This window comes from Muntiacus reevesi, chromosome 2 (genome assembly GCF_963930625.1).
Source record: "Muntiacus reevesi chromosome 2, mMunRee1.1, whole genome shotgun sequence".
NCBI classification, from domain to species: Eukaryota; Metazoa; Chordata; class Mammalia; order Artiodactyla; family Cervidae; genus Muntiacus; species Muntiacus reevesi.
In genome coordinates, this window is record NC_089250.1 from 114,869,737 (window position 1) to 114,888,852 (window position 19,116).

The following is a 19,116-nucleotide window of genomic DNA, read 5'->3' on the forward strand; positions in this document are numbered from 1 at the left end:
GGAAGATCTCACATGCTTCGGGGCAGCTCAGCCCATGTGCCACAACTATTGAGCCTGCACACTCTAGAGCCTTGCCCTGCAGCAAGAGAAGCCACCACCATGAGAAGCTTACTCACTACAGCTAGGGAGGACCCAGTACAGCAATGAAAACCCAGCATAGCCAAAAATAACCAACTAAATAAATAAAATTATAAAAAACCAAGAGGAAGAAAAATCTTTGAGAAGTTAAAGGCCCAGACTGAAGACCATACAACTGACAGCCAAGGAGCAGGAATTCAAAGGGGAAGAGGCCGCTCTGGAGCTAAATCTCTAGCAGGAGGCCCAGCCCCTGGCCTTAGCAGGAACAATTCTTCTGAGTTTAAGTTTACACCGGAAGATCAGGATAGCTGTCATCTCTCCATAAGCCACTCTGTGCTGAGGGACAAGATGTAGATAGGAAGCTGCATCTCCTGCTGGGGTGCCATCTCAGCAGTGGTAGGAAGGGAGTAGGGCAGCATGCCAGGACAGGCTCCCCCAGGCTGCCCAGGGACCCACGCATCTACCATCTTTCCCTGTTCACATATGAATGCTAGGCGTTCTTTCTGTGAATGTGAACTAAATGCCTAATGTATATCAGGAATAGAGCAAGCCCTCCTGAATATTCCAGGCAACACTGGGAGAAAATGTTCCAGGCACTGGGAAGATCGTTTACAGAAACCCACAAGCTAGAGAGAGTATGAGGCCTTTGTGATATTTCAAGCTACTTGCTGAGGCTGGGGTGTGGGCTGGGGAGCTGCCAGTGAGAAGACTAGACGTGGTGGCAGAGGCTAGATCACGAAGAGCTCTGTTGTTCCTATAAGGAGTCTAGGCGTTTTCCTAATTACAAAGGGAAGTTGATGAAGGGTTTCAAGCATGTGCCTGGAACTGAGAAAGTAGCATTGAAACATATACATTATTACTACATGTAAATTAGATAGCCAGTGGAAATCTGCTATATGAAACAGGGAGCTCAACTCCAGTGCTCTGTGATAACCTACAGGGGTGGAATGGGGTAGGAGGTGGGAGGGAGGTTCAGGAGGGAGCGGACATTCTTATACCTGTGACAGATTCTTGTTGATATATGGCAGAAACCAACACAATATTGTAAAGCAATTATCTTCGTTAAAAATAAATAAATTTAAATTTAAAAAAAAAGATGGCCATGGATGGGACTTATTATGGAAACCATTCTGCCAGCTGCTGCCACTGTTTTATGCCCATCCAAGGGGACGACAGAGGATGAGATGGTTTGATGGCATCACCAACTCAATGGACATGAGTTTGGATAAACTCCGGAAGTTGGTGATGGACAGGGAAGCCTGGCGTGCTGCAGTTCATGGGGTCGCAAACAGTTGGATGTGACTGAGCGACTGAACTGAACTAGAGCTGTCTGTCCCGGAGGCAGACAGATTACTTGGCATAGGCGGAAAGCAGCAGTGGGATTTGATACCTCATTGGATGTAGGAAGCAAAAAGGTGGGAGGATTCAGGGATCACTTCCAAGTGACGGACCTGGGTGAATACACAGGATGCCACAGTAAAGTAATAATGACAATAAATAAAAACACAGTGTGTTCTCAGGATGGATTAGACCCTGCCAGGAGTTGAGTGAGTACTGACGCTCTGGGGAGGACTGGGTGCTCTCAGGGACTTGTGCCAGTCTCCTACCCTGCAAATACCAACATTGCCTGTTACATGCATTCCCCATGTCTTACTCAACAGGTCAGGTTGTGTTAAATGAGCCTCCAGAAAATTGAAAGTCTTTACAGACATAAAGTATGAAAATAATCCCATACTCTAATCAATAAAGCCATTTCTACAAGAATTTCTATAAATAAGTGATTCTATATTTAAAAACTAATATTCTGAAGGTTATTGTTATCATGAAATAAACACTACTCATTTTACATAAGCAAACACACTTGCCAAGGTAAATATATAACTGAAGTAAAAATGGAGCCAGCATGGGTGTGTTTAATGTCAGCCAATAATTTTGGAGGAAAAAGCAGGAAGATGGGTGGGATGGAAGAGTAGCATATGATTGGCCCACTGATCTCCCAATATAGTGACACCTTGGTGGAGGGAAGGAAGGGGTGGATTACAGAAACCCAGTTGTTAGACAGGGAATCAGAAATTCCATGCGCTCCTATGGAGTCCTCTACTCAGCTAAAAATAGCTTTGCTGTAGATGATTTAGCATTTTTAAAGTAGAAAAATGAGTCAAATCTATGAATCAATTCACAGCAATCAATATGAATGTTAAATATACTATACATGATTTCAAGAAATTAGGCATCACGTTTCAACTCTAAACTGAGAAGTTAGCTAGAATGTATCTAGACATCTGTCAGCTCAGGCTAAGGACCCTAAGGACTACGTGTACGCATATAACTTCCATGTTAATTAAAATCAGCATGGCTGTAGTCAGTCATTATAAATAAGTTCTATTTTAAAGATTGAAGATTATCCCAACAGACCTTAGAAATTTAAAATTTCATGTCCTTCCCTCTAAACTCATCAATACTGGTAGGAAATCCAGAAAGTGTATGGATTGACGTGACCTGACCTCAGTCCATAATTTACTTAATGGGGTTAAATCGCTGACCTCCAGTTTCACAATACAGCAAAAGGGTACGGAAGAGACTGAAGTTGTCACCTTTCCCCCAGAATACAGTTTCTTTGCTAAACAAATCTCCATCCCAAAAACCTAAACACTTTAGAGGCAAAAATTGTAGAAAAAGAAAATCACAGTCATTGTCATCTGGCTTTAGTTTCTCTTGATATTCTGTCTTTCCCTTATTTACTCTGAAGGGAAGTGTTAGTCGCTCAGTCGTGCCCAACTCTTTGTGACTCCATGAACTGCAGCCCACCAGGCTCCTCTGTCCATGGGATTTTCCAGGCAAGGATACTGGAGTGGTTACCATTTCCTTCTCCAGGGGATCTTCCTGACCCAGGGATCGAACCTGAGTCTCCTGCACTGAGGCAGATTCTTTACTGACTGAGCTACAAGGAAAGCCCTTATTTACTCTAGAAAATATTTTTATATAACTGAATAGTGTTGTTGAGATCTAAATATTTTAAATGAAATAAGAAACTAAAATAATTATTTAGTTAATTTAAGCCTCCCATCCAAAAGTAAATAAAATTGGGTCAGAAGTATTTCATGTTTGGGAATGTCTACAAAACTGTCTCATTTGGGGGGCTGAGAACAGATTTTTAAAAACCTTTTTTGGAAAGCAACACACACCTAGTGGGAGCAGCCTCCCATTCCTACTGTCTCTGATGTTAATATTCCATATTAATAAATATATACAGAAAGTCTTGCAGTTTACAAAGCACTCCTGTAAATGTCAGCTCTCACAGTAACTAAGCAGGCTACCATCCCCACTTAACAGAGGAGGAAGTCCAGGGAGATTCCATGATTTAGTTTGGGCCACACAACTGGTAAGTGACACCACACTCAAACTCAGTCCTTCCAGCTATAAGTATTCTCTCATTTACCCACACTGTGTTGCCTATTAAAAGTGCTTCAACTTTTCCCTAATTCAAGATAATAAACAACTAAGTACCCACAAAGTGTGGTTGCTTACTTGTCTGCTGCCAGCTACTCTAATGCTTTCTGCTACCAGAGCTTAGGTAAAAAAAAGTCTCTCATAGCCTCAGTTGCAGAAAGCTTGCCATTGAATGCTCCAGAATTATACCCAAAGAGTCCTTGGATGATGAAGCAAACACATCTCTAATTCCACTGCTCAGCATGATCTGCTTTCATTGGCTTCTGAGTCATAAGGATCACCTATATTGCAGCACCATGTCCAGTGACTCACCAGACACCATAGTGGACAAGCGACACTGCTCAGCCTGGGCTCTGAACCTACAGCAGAAAGCCTACCACCCACCTCCCCATCACCACCACCCAGCCTCCACCACCTTCCTTAAAACTGCTCACTACTGCTCAGCCCTCAAACTCCTCCAGCCACCCATGTGTCTACCAAACAATTTTTTTTCCTCTCCAGTTCATTACCCTCCATACATGCCTTCTGTGTATACCTTGGACCTTTGTTATTCAGTGTAGTTCCCTAATGAGCAGCCTCAGCATCACCTGCCCACTTGTTAGAAATCCAAAATGTTAGAGCTCCACTCTAGACTCGGAAATTAGAATCTATGCTTTAACAAAATTCCGCCAGTGTGACTGAGTCCCTTTCCTGTCCACCTAAGACTATCATAACATTGTTAACTGGCTGCACTCCAATAAAAAAAATTAGAAGCTCAAAAAAATAAAAAAACAAAATTTTTAAAAAGAAATTAAAATTTGAGAAGCACTACCCTAGGAAAAAGGTCAAAGGGTGTGAAACTCCCCCTGTCTAGTTGCCACCCCATGCAGTCTTTGGACACCTGTATTTCAGGCTCTCAGAAGGTGTCACAGACAAGTTCAAACCCTCCAGCAACAGCCCACCTGTTCATGTATTCCCCTAGTGTATCCAATTCAGCTAGTATATCCAATTCAGCTAGGTTTCACGGTTTAGCAAAATAACTTAATGTTTAGCAAAATAACTTAATGTTTAGCAAAATAGTCTCACTAAAGTATTAATAGCTATTGATGCCTACAAACATTCTCTGATAGAATGTTACTGAGAGTACACAGTGGTAGCAAGAAGTTCTAAAGTCAGAGAAATCTGGGTTTATATCTCAGCTCTCTCAGTGATTAGCAGTGAGAGTCTCAGAAACTTAAAAAGTTCTCTGAACTTCCATTTCTACCTCCATAAAATAAGGAAAATTCCTAGCCTGCAGAGGGACTACACATACTACTGCAAAGTATCTTGCACACCATGCTCGGCACATAGTAAGCATTCTCTTCCTTTGGAATGAATGAGCCAATAACGTCAGAGATAACTGAATTTCAAAACAGTGTGGATACAAATAAACATCTAGGAGGTGCTGCTCCAACCAATGGAGCCACATAGGAGACATCCTGGAGTAGGTCAGCATTTCTTATGACTTGAAAAATCCACCAACCATTACCAGCCTGAAAGTCATACACCACACACCTCCCACCTGGTAAACTCTCCTATGCCAAATTATACTTTGAAGTCATCTGATTCTAAAGCTTTTTTTCTTCTCTCCTTGAAGAAAGTGCCTAATCATCAAAGTAAAAAGCAAACAATATTAGCAGTGGTGGAAGTAGGCTGAGGTTTTTATACTACAATAGGCTCATTTTTAGCACTAAAGTATCATTTCAGCAACATCATCAATGGACAAGTTATTAACTAGAAAAGGAGTACATCAAGGCTGTATACTGTCACCCTGTTTATTTAACTTATGTGCAGAGTACATCATGAGAAACACTGGGCTGGATGAAACACAAGCTGGAACCAAGATTGCTGGGAGAAATATCAATAACCTCAGATATGCAGATGACACCACCCCTATGGCAGAAAGTGAAGAAGAACTAAAGAGCCTCTTGATGAAAATGAAAGAGGAGAGTGGAAAAGTTGGCTTAAAGCTCAATATTCAAAAAACTAAGATCATGGCATCCAGTCCCATCACTTCATGGCAAATAGATGGGGAGACAGTGGAAACAGTGGCTGACTTTATTTTGAGGGGCTCCAAAATCACTGCAGATGGAGACCGCAGCCATGAAATTAAAAGACATTTACTCCTTGGAAGGAAAGTTATGACCAACCTAAACAGCATATTAAAAAGCAGAGACATTGTTTTGTCAACAAAGGTCCGTCTAGTCAAAGCTATAGTTTTTCTAGTAGTCATGTATGGATGTGAGAGTTGGACTACAAAGAAAGCTGAGCACCAAAGAATTGATGCTTTTGAACTGTGGTGTTGGAGAAGACTCTTGAGAGGCCCTTGGACAACAAGGAGATGCAACCAGTCCATCCTAAAGGAAATCAGTCCTGGTTGTTTAATGGAAGGACTGATGCTGAAGCTGAAACTCCAATACTTTGGCCACCTGATGTGAAGAGCTGACTCATTTGAAAAAGACCCTGATGCTGGGAAAGATTGAGGGCAAGAGGAGAAGGGGATGACAGAGGATGAGATGATTGGATGGCATCACCGACCCAATGGACATGAGTTTGAGTAAACTCCAGGAGTTGGCGATGGACAGGGAGGCCTGGTGTGCTGCGGTCCGTGGTGTTGCAAAGAGTCGGACATGACTGAGCAACTGAACTGAACTGAAGAATCATTTTATTATTCAATATAACTGGTAAAATCATGCTTTAACCTGATTTTTAAATTGTCAATTTATTATACTTGAAGAAAATTAATTTGAAAAATTTAAATTAAGATACATGAAAAAAATTTATAAAGATAATTGTTAAATCAGATTGGATATAAATTTTTCAGATTTAGTAATGCTCCATTAATTTGTTAAAAGACAAAATCATAAAGCATGAATGGAAAAAAAGGTACAGTTAACTAAAATAAAACAACATTTCTACTAAACAAGAAACACCGTAAACCAAGTTAAAAGGCAACCCATCAACTGAGAGACTTCCCAATACAAAGAACTAAGAAAGTCAATAAGAAAAAGACAAGCAAATCAATAATAAATATAAATAAATAATATGAACAAGCAATTCTCAGAAGAGCAAATCCTTTATTCGGTAAATATGAAAAGATTTGTAACCTCACTAAACATCAGGAAAAATTCAGATTAACAAAGAAGCTAGTACATTACAGTTCTGTCATGGGCAAAAATATTTAAGTGTGACATTACCAAGTATTGGAAGGGAATGACACACAAGAAACCCGACAGCCTGCCAGTAGGACTGTATAGAACACTCGCATGACTGCTGTGGGACTCAATTTACCATCATATAGAAGCTTGAGAATAGAGACCAGGATCACACAAAGGTGCCTCATGTCTCCCAGAGTTTTCCAACATGTGATTGCTGAGCTGGAGCAACACCACACCTGGTAGCTTAATAGAAATGCAAATTCATGCTCGCTTCGGCAGCACATATAATAAAATTGGAATGATACAGAGAAGATTAGCATGGCCCCTGTGCAAGGATGACACGCAAATTTGTGAAGCGTTCCATATTTTAAAAAAGAAGAAATGCAAATTCTCCAACCCTAACCCAGACTTACTGCCTTTCTAGGGGTGCATTCAAAGACTTCACAAATATTCTGATGCATGCTTGAGTTTCAGAATGACTGCACCAGAGAAGCTCTCACATATTAGTTTTCACTTGTTTCACAGGACATAGTGTCCTTTAGGACATAGTGTCAGAATACTAGGGACATGGGCCCTAGTTGATAGATTCTCTGGAAAGGGATGTAGGATAGAGTGTCACTAAGTGTCAAGGGATGGTATGAAGACAATCAGATTTCCTCAAGTTTCCATACATTTCCACAGAGATACATACAAAGATGTATATTACAAATAAAGCATTTAAAACAGTCTAAACAGCTGCCAATAGAAGAATGGGTACAATGGTACATTGTACAACAGTTAAAATAGATGAAGTGTATTCATGAATTAGCAGAAATAAATCTTGAAAATATAACAGGAATGAAAAAAAGCAATGTGCAGAATGACACCTATTATAGTTTGATACCATTTAACATTCAGTTTCAATCTCACCCCAAAATATCGATGCTACTTTTGAATAAATCAATAAGCATTTACATGAAAACATCAGGGATGTAGGCCTGGGTAGTACATCTACTGATCTCAAGGGAATGGTTATCTGTGGGTAAGAAATGAGAGAAATGTCAAATATATGATGAAAAGTTAATATTTGTTAGATCTGAGTAGGGGTAAAAGATACTGCTTGTATTATTCTGTGTGCTGTGCGTGCTAAGTCACTTCAGTCTTGTCCGACTCTTTGCGACCCCATGAACTGTTCATGGGATTTTCCCATCAAGAATAATGGAGTGGGTTGCAATTTCCTTCTCCAATTATTCTGTGTACTCTTGTGTATATTTGGGGTGTTTCATAATAATTAAAAATTTTTAAAGTAGTATTTCATTATACTTGTTAATACTAGAAACTCTTATTTCTGTACAAAAAAGGAATGTTTCATAGCCACAGCCACAAGAGGTGCAGGACCTTTAAAAACTGAATCTTTGTGACATCTAGTGGTAGTAGTAATAGTTACAAATTTAAGGGAAGCCTGGCAGGCTACAGTCCACAGGGTTGCAAAGAGTTGGACAGGACTGAGCTACTAACAATACACAATTAGAAACAAATTTGATTCAATGTATCATTAATACGTGATTTCTGGGTTTAAATAAATTTCAAAAAACTTTCAAAATTTGTGCTTTTTATTTCTGTTTTCAGTGGTCTATTGTTATTGTTCAGTTGATAAGCTGTGTTCCCCTCTTTGCGACCCCATGGACTGCAGCATGCCAGGCCTCCCTGTCCCTTACTATCTCCCGGAGTTTGCCCAAATGGTCTATACTTGAATATTTTTAATGGGGATGGCACTTTGGAACTAGGTTATCATCTCATATTTATTAATTATATGTCTCAGTCACTGATCTTGTGAAAAATGTATCAGTAATGTTAGTTCCAGTATCCCCAAACAAGGGGACCCCTGCCATCCCATTCTCTGGGTCAGTGGGGGCAGCAGCAGAGAGGCTTTGAGCTTCTCCCTTACACCTTGCTACACAACCAGCTGCCAGGCATCCCTTCCTGCCCCTGATCTGCTTCTCCTGCATAATCCCTCTAAGTCCTCAATGGCCCCACCATTATTCTAGGCCAGGGTTCTTCCTACAGTCAGCTTCCAAGTTTGCTTATGGAATTTGTCATAGCTAACACTTATTATTTTTTACCTTCCCCCACTAATCTGTGAGTGACTTGAGAGAAGGAATCACATCTGATACAATGCCTTTCCCTTGAGTATCTAGAACAGTTCTTAGCATATAGTGCATGCATGCATGCTGTCACTTCAGTCGTGTCCAGTTCTTCATGACCCCTTGGACTGTAGCCCGCTGAGCTCCTCTGTCAGTGGGATTCTCCAGGCAATAATAGTGGAGTGGGTTGCCATGCCTTTCTCCAGGGATCTTCCTGATCCAGGAATTGACCCCACATCTCTTAAGTTTCCTGCATTGGCAGGGGGTTCTTTGCCAAAGAACGTTCACTGATGAATTTCTACTACCACAACCCAGATTCCAGCCTTCATTACCTGAAGCCTAGGCTAAGACAACAGTATTCTAAGCCAAAATCATGCTAACTACAACTTAAATTAAGCATCTCAAAAACATCTCTTTGCAAAATAGCACCACTTTCTCATCCCCCATTCCCAATAAAGTTTTCAATGTACATATCTCATATCCATTCCCACTCTCACCCTAAATGTCTTAGCTTTGACCTTAATAAGCTTCATAAACTGGTCCAGACCAACTTTCCCAAACTTCCCTCCTACTTCATCACTGAATAGATCTACTATTTCTCAGGCATCCTGCAGGCATTCTCACCTTCATTTCTCTGCTCACATTTCTACTGCTCATCCACAATCAGTTCTATACTTTTTTCTTTGTTTTTTGTGTGTGTCTTGTTTTGTTTTGACCTCTAAGTTTTGTTTTGTTTTGATCTCTAAGTGACTTCTATTCACGTAAACAGTTCATAGCACTAACTACCCAACTGGTTGTCTACAGTTCCATCATTATTTACTTTCTTGTCCATGCTCTTTCTCACCATGTGCAGAGCGCTTTGCAAGGCTCTGAGCACCTCTCACAAAAGTCTATGGTGGGATTTGCTAAGTCCTCAGAGGGGAGCCAACAAGAGGAGCTTGGTTGAAATAAGGAAAGTTAGGTAAAGGGAGGGAGGCCATTGACCACAGTTGGGATAACCTCTTACCATTTTTTATCTGAAGGGAGCTGGCACGTGATTCTGAATAGTGTGTTAAGCAAGCAATGTTTTTTAACTTGATGAAAGACTGATGACAGTGACACCAGGGAGGTGACAAGCTACGGAACCTATCACATGGCTTTGGGACATGAGAGAAAGAGGAGTATCAGGCTCCCTGTGCTGGATGAAAGATAACCATAAGAAGGTCAAGGAGGACTCTTCCATCATAAATTTGGCACCTGAACAGTAATGAAGCCATTTATGATACTGCAGAGGTTAGTATGGAGAGTCATGTATGGATGTGAGAATTGGACCATAAAGAAAGCTGAGCACCAAAGAACTGATGCTTTTGAACTGTGGTATTGGAGAAGACTCTTGAGAGGCACTTGGACTGAAAGGAGATCAAACTGATCCAACCTAAAGGAAATAAATACTGAATATTCATTGGAGGGACTGATGCTGAGGCCGAAACTCTAATACTTTGGCTACCTGATGCAAAGAGCTGACTCATTAGAAAAGACCCTGATGCTGGGAAAGATTGAAGGCAGGAGGAGAAGCGGATGACAGGGGATAAGATGGTTGGATGGCATTCCTGACTCAACGGACATGAGTTTGAGCAAGTTCCAGGGGATGGTGAAGGACAGGGAAGCCTGGCGTATTGCATTTCATGCAGTCACAAAGAGTCAGGCATGACAGAGAGTGACTGCATAACAACAAAAGGTGAGGAGGAGGATGAGCTTCTAGGAAAATGAAGTCAAGTCTGTTTCAGATGTAACTTTTTGTAATGCTCTGAGCATATGTAAGTATATTCAGTAATTTAAACATGTCACACAGAACTGGGCAACAAGGCCAGCTTCAACACATTAGGTAAACAGCTCCGAACTTACTTTCCGAAACTTCCTTTCAAACACTAGCTCACATCAGCAATCCTGTAAACTCACAGTAGAGCCTTCAACATTAAGAAGCACTCAGTCCACTTCTCTCCTTCACTAACTTCGCGCCTTACCCCTTACCACCCACTCACAAACTCACTTCTCTCTTGCCCCCATCCTTAGAGTGTGTGTTTAGGCTGGACAGTGGGCACTGGCCCTGCTTCTGATTTACAGTCAAGCTCCTTGGTAGGGTCAGAATCCTTCCTTAACACTGACTCCTTGGCTGGGCCAAATCTTTGCAAAATCCTCTACCATGAGCTATGATATTGGCTCTTGTCTCCCCATCCCTCTCCTATCATTGTTCTGTGCCTGCCCAGGAATCTGCTTGAACAAGGCTACTCACCTCCTCCCCTAGAGCCACAAGGCTACTCACCTCCACCCAGCTGACAGTGAGCCTGGGAGCCACACACTCCACTGCTGCTCTTGTTGGACTCTAGACTCCACGGTCTTGTTAAATCTACCAGCTGTCACCTCTAGGGCACCTCCATTATCCACTGACTGCCCTACCTCTGAGTTTGTAACGGGCTATTGGAGAATGTGATTTAAGAATGCTGATGAGGTCTCTACTTACCTAGCAGAGTACCTAGCATAAAATAACATGGTAGTGGTAACAACTTCACTACTTGAGTGCCTACTAAATGCTAGGTAGTACTACAAAAGCTTTATATGAATTAAGTCATGTAATCTTTACAACTGTAAGAGGCAGGCATCATTACTCATTACACAGAGAAGGAAAGTGAGGCAGAGTACGTATCCATAACGTGTTTTCAGAATGAATATATTTAAAGTGGGTGCACAGTCATAAAAACAATCATTTTATTCACCCATTCCCCCAGCAGATATTTTAAAATTCATCCTCACTCAAGTATGTAACCAAACTCTGTCCTCCTTTCCTTCTTTACCAAGAGGACTCGAAGTCCATACTACAAATTCTAGAATGCACCACTATCCCAAATGTTCTTCCCCTTCACTCAGAACATCTACTTCCCACCCGTGGACGAGAGAAAAAGAGTAACTCCCAAAGTGCTTTCCTTCGTCTGTAATTTTGTTCCACACTTAATTCTCCTTCTCCAGGAACCCTGTTCTAAGTCTCCTGAACCACACTTCCAGCCTTTGCCTCTCAACTTGCAAACAAGTTGACTCAACTGCCTCTTGCCTACTGCCAAAATCATGAAACTTTTTTCTACCCAAAGGAGAATCCCTTCTCAATCTTGCAAAATTCTCAAGCACTTTCTCTTCATCACAAAATTTCTCCAAAGCATAGCTTTACAATATCTTTCCCTTCTCTACCAAAATTCATGCCTTAACCATATGATCTGAATGTCACATCCACATACTTCGTGAAAACTGTAAAAAGCCCTCAAGAACCATTGTGGGTCTCTCCATACATCACTCCAGTATCTCAAGTCCAGACCTTGGGGGCTGGCATCCATGGCCTCCGTGATCTGGCTCTTAATAGTCCCTCTAGCCCTCTCTTTGGCTAGTTCCTTCACATCCCCATGGGCTTCCCTTGTGGATCAGTTGGTAAAGAATACACCTGCAATGCAGGAGACCTGGGTTCAATCCCTGGGTTGGGAGGATACCCTGGAGAAGGGAAAGGCTAACCATTCCTGTATTCTGACCTGGAGAACTCCATGGACTGTACAGTTCACGGGGTTGCAAAGAGTCAGACACGACTGAGTGACTTTCACTTCACTTCACTTCACATCCCCATGGGTTTCACATGCTCAAAACTTATCTTTCCCTTAAGGTTATTTTCAAGGTTCTCCCTCTCATAAAGCTTGCTCAAATAACTCCCTCCTCAGGTTCAAGAGGGAGGGGACATATGTATACCTATGGCTGATTCATCTTGAGATTTGACAGAGAACAACAAAATTCTGTAAAGCAATTATCCTTTAATTTAAAAACAAATTAAATTAAAAAAATAACTCCCTCCTCTAATTTCTTTGGTCCTATTTGTGCCAATTAATTGCTTCAAACACACTGCCCCAAATATGTGCACACAGTTATGGTTATCAATGACACAAAAGATCCATCAGGGAAAAAGTAATACTTTATTTTTATTTCCTACAGTAACTAGCAGGGGCAGGACGAGGAGGCAAAATTTAAGAGTCAGGCATTCTAAGGTTCCTGTAATCACAGAGCTTGCACTTAAACTTTTATCACATTTGCCTCACCCTGGCCCTGCCCTGTAACTAGTGATGTCTTTTTTATATAGATTGAGAATAAAAGAATCTAAACCGATGAATCAGTGAATGAATCAATGGTGTGTAAGTACTTTGGGTGATAACTACTCATCTTTGTTGCAAATGAGATTGGAGATGATATATACATAGTGCAATCACATGAGATAGTAAAAGAAGTTTGCTAAACAGTTTCTACGAATATAACACCACCCAGAAAGATGGAGTCTCCCTAATTCCTACACAAGATGCGGCTGTGTCTGAATATAACACCTGGATTTATTTACTGTAGTCAAGCTGGGAGAAATCTGAGGATGAAGCCAATAGAAGAGAATGACAGAGCCAAGACAGGGTCTTGACTGATCTGTCATGCTTGGGGCCTGCCATCCTCTGCACTTCTTGTGGAGATGATTAGTTATCTGATCCTTGAAGCCAGCTGAATTTGGGTTTTAAGTTATTTCAGTGAAAACAAGACTAATATGGTATCATTTCCCAGGTGGAATGATGTGGCAGAATAGCCAGGTTACCTCTGCACCACCCTCCTCTCTTGCTTCTTCCAAGAGAAGGATGAGTGGGTCTGGTATAAAGGCCCCAGGCCCACCTGGGTCTTAGAGCTCTTGCTCCTGAATGTCTCAGCCATCCAAACCAACCAAAGACCCTATGTGCTTCTGTCTCCCCTCTGAGAAGCCAATAGACCAGGCTCTCCACCTGACACAGACAAAACTGCAGCTCCTCGACTGCTTTTCTTGAGACTAACTGGTAGGAATGAAACACTGTTTTGGCCCAGTGTCCAAAGGGCACTGTCTGATGAAATTAACATCTGTGAAGTCGATTCTTTGACTCATAAGGGGCATTTGGCCCATTATGCCTGGTTTCAAACAGGATAAGAGATATAAGTCATTAGGTACATTCAGGACCCCTAAAGTTCCCAGAAAATAGTCACACTAAACTTCATAAAATTAAGATGATAGCAAAGGAACAGTTTTTCATGAGAAAAAGTCTCTAGAGTTTGATCTTTGGCTTCAAGCCAGAATGGTGTGAAAGGGACAGGCCCTGCACATGAAACAAAACCAGGACAAAATACCTGAAACAATACTTTCAAGACAGTGATCGCTGAGCAACAAGGGACAGTAATCACTGAGGAATGAGGGAGAAAGTATTCTCTGCTACGGTGAGGGAGGGGGATGTATATGAAGCCTGGTGTCTGCTTGACTGAAGGAAAAGGAACTGAAAGCACAGAGAAACCTACAGAGGATCCTTTTTGAGTCTTCAGCTGGGTAATAAATGCCTGTGTATGAGGAAATGACACAAAAAGAAAGAACCCTGTGAAATGATTAGACAGCATGGCTCAAAAAGACTCAGGAAAAATTTCTCTTCCTGTCAATCACACATCAATAAAGTGGTTTTACTATATGTGAAAAGAATCTGAAAAAGAATGAATATATGTATATGTAAAACCGAATCACCTGACTGTACACCTAAAATTAACACAAATTGTAAATCAGCTATACTCCAATAAAATTTAAAAATAAAATAAATAATTTTTAAAAATAATATTTTCATTGGAAAAAATAAAGTGGTTTCAAAAATACAATAAAATAATTGATCTTCCCACAGCCAAAGTGGGAATCCTCATAACTCTACTAGCATTGGGTAGCATACATTCGAGACTATAGCCTTAGTTGCAGAGCAAAATTAGCCCAAGACTGAATGCTCCCTTGGTCCCACTTCACAAAGCTTCTTAAAACTAAGACCTGAAAAGATATCAAACTATTTCCAAGTAACTTAATTGCACCTAGGAAAAAAGCTAGAAAATATTTACTGTAGGAATAAAAATGCTCAACATTCAAGAAAACAAAATTCACATAAAAAATTACCAAAGAAGAAAAATAACCTATAATAAGGAAAAAATAAATCAAAATTGCCCCAATGCAATGACAGAATTAGTAACCTGAAACATTAATGCAATCATTCTAATTGTCTCCTGTACATTTTAGAAGCTAGAGGAAAGAATGAACATATTAAGTAGAGGATGGGTGATATTTTAAAAATAATAAATATAAATGCTAAATATACTAGACAGGATTAACAGTAGGTATTGCCGAGAAAAAAAAAAATCTTTAGCAACAGAAATTTTCAAAAATGAAACATGGAAAGGCAAAAAAACAAAAAGAATGGAACTACATCAGTGAGCTCAGTTCACCCTAGAGAGAAGATAGTGAAAAAATCCTTAAGAAATAAAGACTAAAATTTTTTTTCAAATTTAATAAAAACCTAAGCCAAGAAACTCAAATAAACCAAAGGTATACAAAACATGAAGGAAAGTATACCAAGGCACATCAAAATCAAATTCTTCAAAACCAGCAATAAAAATAAAATGTCAAAATCAGAGAAAATAGACATATTACATAAAAACAGCTAAGGGTGATATTAGATCTCTTATCAAAAACAAAGCAAATGAGAAGAGAGCAAGAAATCATCCTTAAAATACTGAAAGAGAAAAAACTGTCAACTTACAATTTTATAAGCAGTGGAAAACTGCTTCAAAGACAAATGTTAAAATCCAGAAAACATTTATACACAAAATTCAAAGGCTTACATCTCATATCATTTACATGATAGATGATTATAGATTTCATTTAATGTTAGAAAGAAATGTACCATTTGGCCTTATCTCACTAGGATGCCTAAGAACAAAAGTAAACAATTGTTTTTTAAATAAACAATTTTAAAATAAAGGTAAAATAATGATCTCCAAAAATAAAGATCTCTAAAAATAAAGATTTCCAAAACTCCTCTTCTCTATAAAAATAGTAATAATACTGGTATAAACTGTCAAAACCAACTTTTTCAGAACTCTTAAAATTAACCAAAGACTGGCAAAAATTCAGGGAATATTCATTCAAGAAAAATAGCTGAATCTCAGGAATAGCATGAACCTTGTAGCTACTTACCTTTCTCTATTCCCATTCCCCTACCCCCAAATCTATGGTAGTCTTGAAAACCAACAGAGCTTTCATGTTGAAACCATAGTGAAAATCAATAACCTATTAGCCAAAAAAAAAAGACAGAATCAGGATGGAACTTATCTAAAGGCCAATTCCCAGCAAATAGTCATTATTTGACTTGCCTGGAAGCTCCATGGAAAATTCCACTTGAAAAACTATATTTGACATGACTTGAAGTTCACCTATTGCAAACAAAAAATCAGCACCAACTTTTTTTAACATCATGACTGACTGATACAGTGATAATGACAGGGACAAAGAACAAGATGACCAAAAACTTAAGTCAAAAAGCCCAAGAATGAGATTCTGTAGGGGATTATTAAAAGTTCTGGGATATTGCTAGAAATTGAGAAGGCTACATGTTTGATGGGTTGCATGCCTAAGGCTATATACACAGTTAAGAAAGACCCAGAAAGACCCTAAGCTCTCATCTCTGGCTGAACTGGAGGAGGCTCAACACAATCAGAAAGTGAAGGTTAAAACAAAGCTGTAAACTACATACCTAAGCATTGAATGTATGCCACGACAAAGTCTGGAAGATTTATTGGTTTCAAACATCTAAGGAAACCTCTGTCAAATCAAAGGCTGACTAAGCAACCCAAGCAGACTTCAATGACCACATACGACAAACCATACAGACATTATAAAATAAATTCAGAAAAGTTACTAAATACAAATTTTAATTTGTAAAATTTAATTTTAAATACAAAAGTTACTAAAACAAATAATAACAAGAACAACAAATCGCAATAATAAATTCCAAGGAGACAGTAGAATCTGTTTTCCAGAATTGTCAATATATATGTTTTGAAATACTCAATTTTCAAAAAATTGGAAGGTATACAAAGAAACAAGAAAATATGACTCATATTCAGAAAAAGAAAGGATTATTAGAAATTGTCCCTAAGGAAAAGTCAAGCATGGGAATTATTAGACAAAACCTTAAATCAGCTATTTTAAATATGCTCAAGAGCTAAAATAAACCATAAAAACTAAAGAAAACATAGAAATTCTGGAGTTGAAAAATAGTGACTAGAATGAAAAATTCCTATGAGGAATGCAATAGCAGAGTTGAGCTGGCAGAAGAATAAATCAATATTATGGAGATAGGTCAATTGACATTATTCACTCTGAGATAAAGAAAAAAAATGTAAAATAACAAAGCCTGAAAGACAAATAGAACACCATCAATTATACCAACATGTGCATAAAGAAGTCACAGAAAGAAAAAGATGCTAAAATAATATTTGAAGAAATAATGGTCCCAAACTTCCCAAATTTTATAGAAAATATTAAACCACAAATCCAAGAAGCCCCAATGTACTCCAGGTAGGATAACCTCAAAGAGATGCATATTGAGGGAAATCATAATCAATCTATCCAAAGATAAGGACTGAATTTTGGGAGCAGCAAGAGAAGCAACTTATCACATACAAGGGATGCTCAATGAAATTAACAGCTAATTCCTCATCAGAAGCCTTGGAATCTAGAACACAGTGGGATTATGTAGTCAAAGTGCTGAAAGAAAACACTGATAATAACCCTATATCCAACAAATCCATCCTTCAGAAGTCAATGAGAAATTAAAACAAAGCTAACAGAATTCATTGCTAGCAGACTTGCTCTGCAAGAAATACTAAAGAGAATTCTTCAGGCAGAAATGAAACTGGACAGTAATTTGAATTCCCATGAAGAAATAAAGAACATTGATACCCATAATTATATATTTTTTGTTTGCAACTTTTTCTTCTATATTATTTAAAAGCAACAATTAAAAACCTGTGTTAATGGGCATAAAAATTTGAAAATATTATTTCTATGACAATGATAGCACAAAAGAGGAGGGAGAAAATAGAGCTATGTAGAAGCAGTTTCTGTAAATAAATAAAATTAAGGAGGCATTATTCTAAACCAGAGTATTATTTATTAACGTATTTCTTTGAAAGGACAGTGTCTTCAATAAATGGTGTTGGGAAAAACTAGATAACCACATGCAAAAGAATGAAACCACTATCTTATAACACTCACAAAAATTAACTCAAAATTATTAAAGACCCTAAATCATAAAACTCCTAGAAGAGAACATAGGTGGTAAGCTCTTTGACATCATTCTTAGTGATTATTTTTTAAATTTGACATCAAACCAAAGGCAGCAAGACCAGAAATAAACAAGTGAGACTACATCAAACCAAAAAGCCTCTGCCAGGCAAAAGAAACCACCAACAAAATGAAAAGGCAACATACCAAATGGGAAAGAATATTTGAAAAATCATATATCTGCTAAGAATTCATACAATTCAATATCAAAAAACAATTTTTCAATAGGCAGAGGATCCAAATAGACATTTTTTCAAGGACACACAGACGGCTAACATGAAAAGGTGCTCAACATTACTAACCATCATGGAATGCGAAAGAAAACCACAGAGATAACACTTCATACCCACTAGAATGACTTTTATCAAAAAACACAAGAAATAGCAAGCATTGATGAGGATGTAAAGAAAATGAGTCCCTAGTACACTCTTTTGGGAACTGTAAATTGGTGTGGCCACTATGAAAAATAGTACAGGGTTCCTCAAAAAAATAAAGCAAAACTATATGATCAAGCAATTCCACTTTTGGGTATTTATCAAAGAAAGTTAATACACTAACTCAAAAAGATATATGAACCTCATAAAGGATTATAAGGATTGTATGTTAACTCTACGCCAAATTAGATAACTTAGGTGAAACGAACAGACTCCTAGAAAGACAAACTATAAAAACTGATTCAAAAAGAAACAAATACTGGAAGTAAAGAGAATGAATTAATAATCAATAGCTTCCAAAAAGAAAAGTATAAGTCTAGAAGGTTTTATGAGTGAATTCTATCAATTAAAAAAATTCTACCAATTAAAGAATAATTAATACCAATCCTTCATAAAGTCTTCCAAGAACAAAAGAGAAAGGAATGCTTCCTTACTTATTCTATGGAACCAGTATTAAACTGATACCAAAGCTAAGGACAACACAAGAAAACTATAGACCAGTATCTGTTTTGAATATGGATACAAATATCCTTAACAAATTCCTAGTAAATTGGCCCTAGAAAAACATAAAAAGGATCATAGCATGATAAAAAACATTTAGCACATCATGAATACATGGAATTTCTTCAACTGATAAA

General features: G+C 38.7%; 1 non-coding gene across 1 annotated transcript; it reads left to right on the forward strand.

The window, feature by feature from the left end:
* Positions 1–6,967: 6,967 nt before the first annotated feature.
* LOC136162042 (U6 spliceosomal RNA) lies at positions 6,968–7,074 on the forward strand. Its single transcript, XR_010661894.1, has one exon. It is a non-coding gene; the product is annotated as a U6 spliceosomal RNA (small nuclear RNA).
* Positions 7,075–19,116: the final 12,042 nt, after the last annotated feature.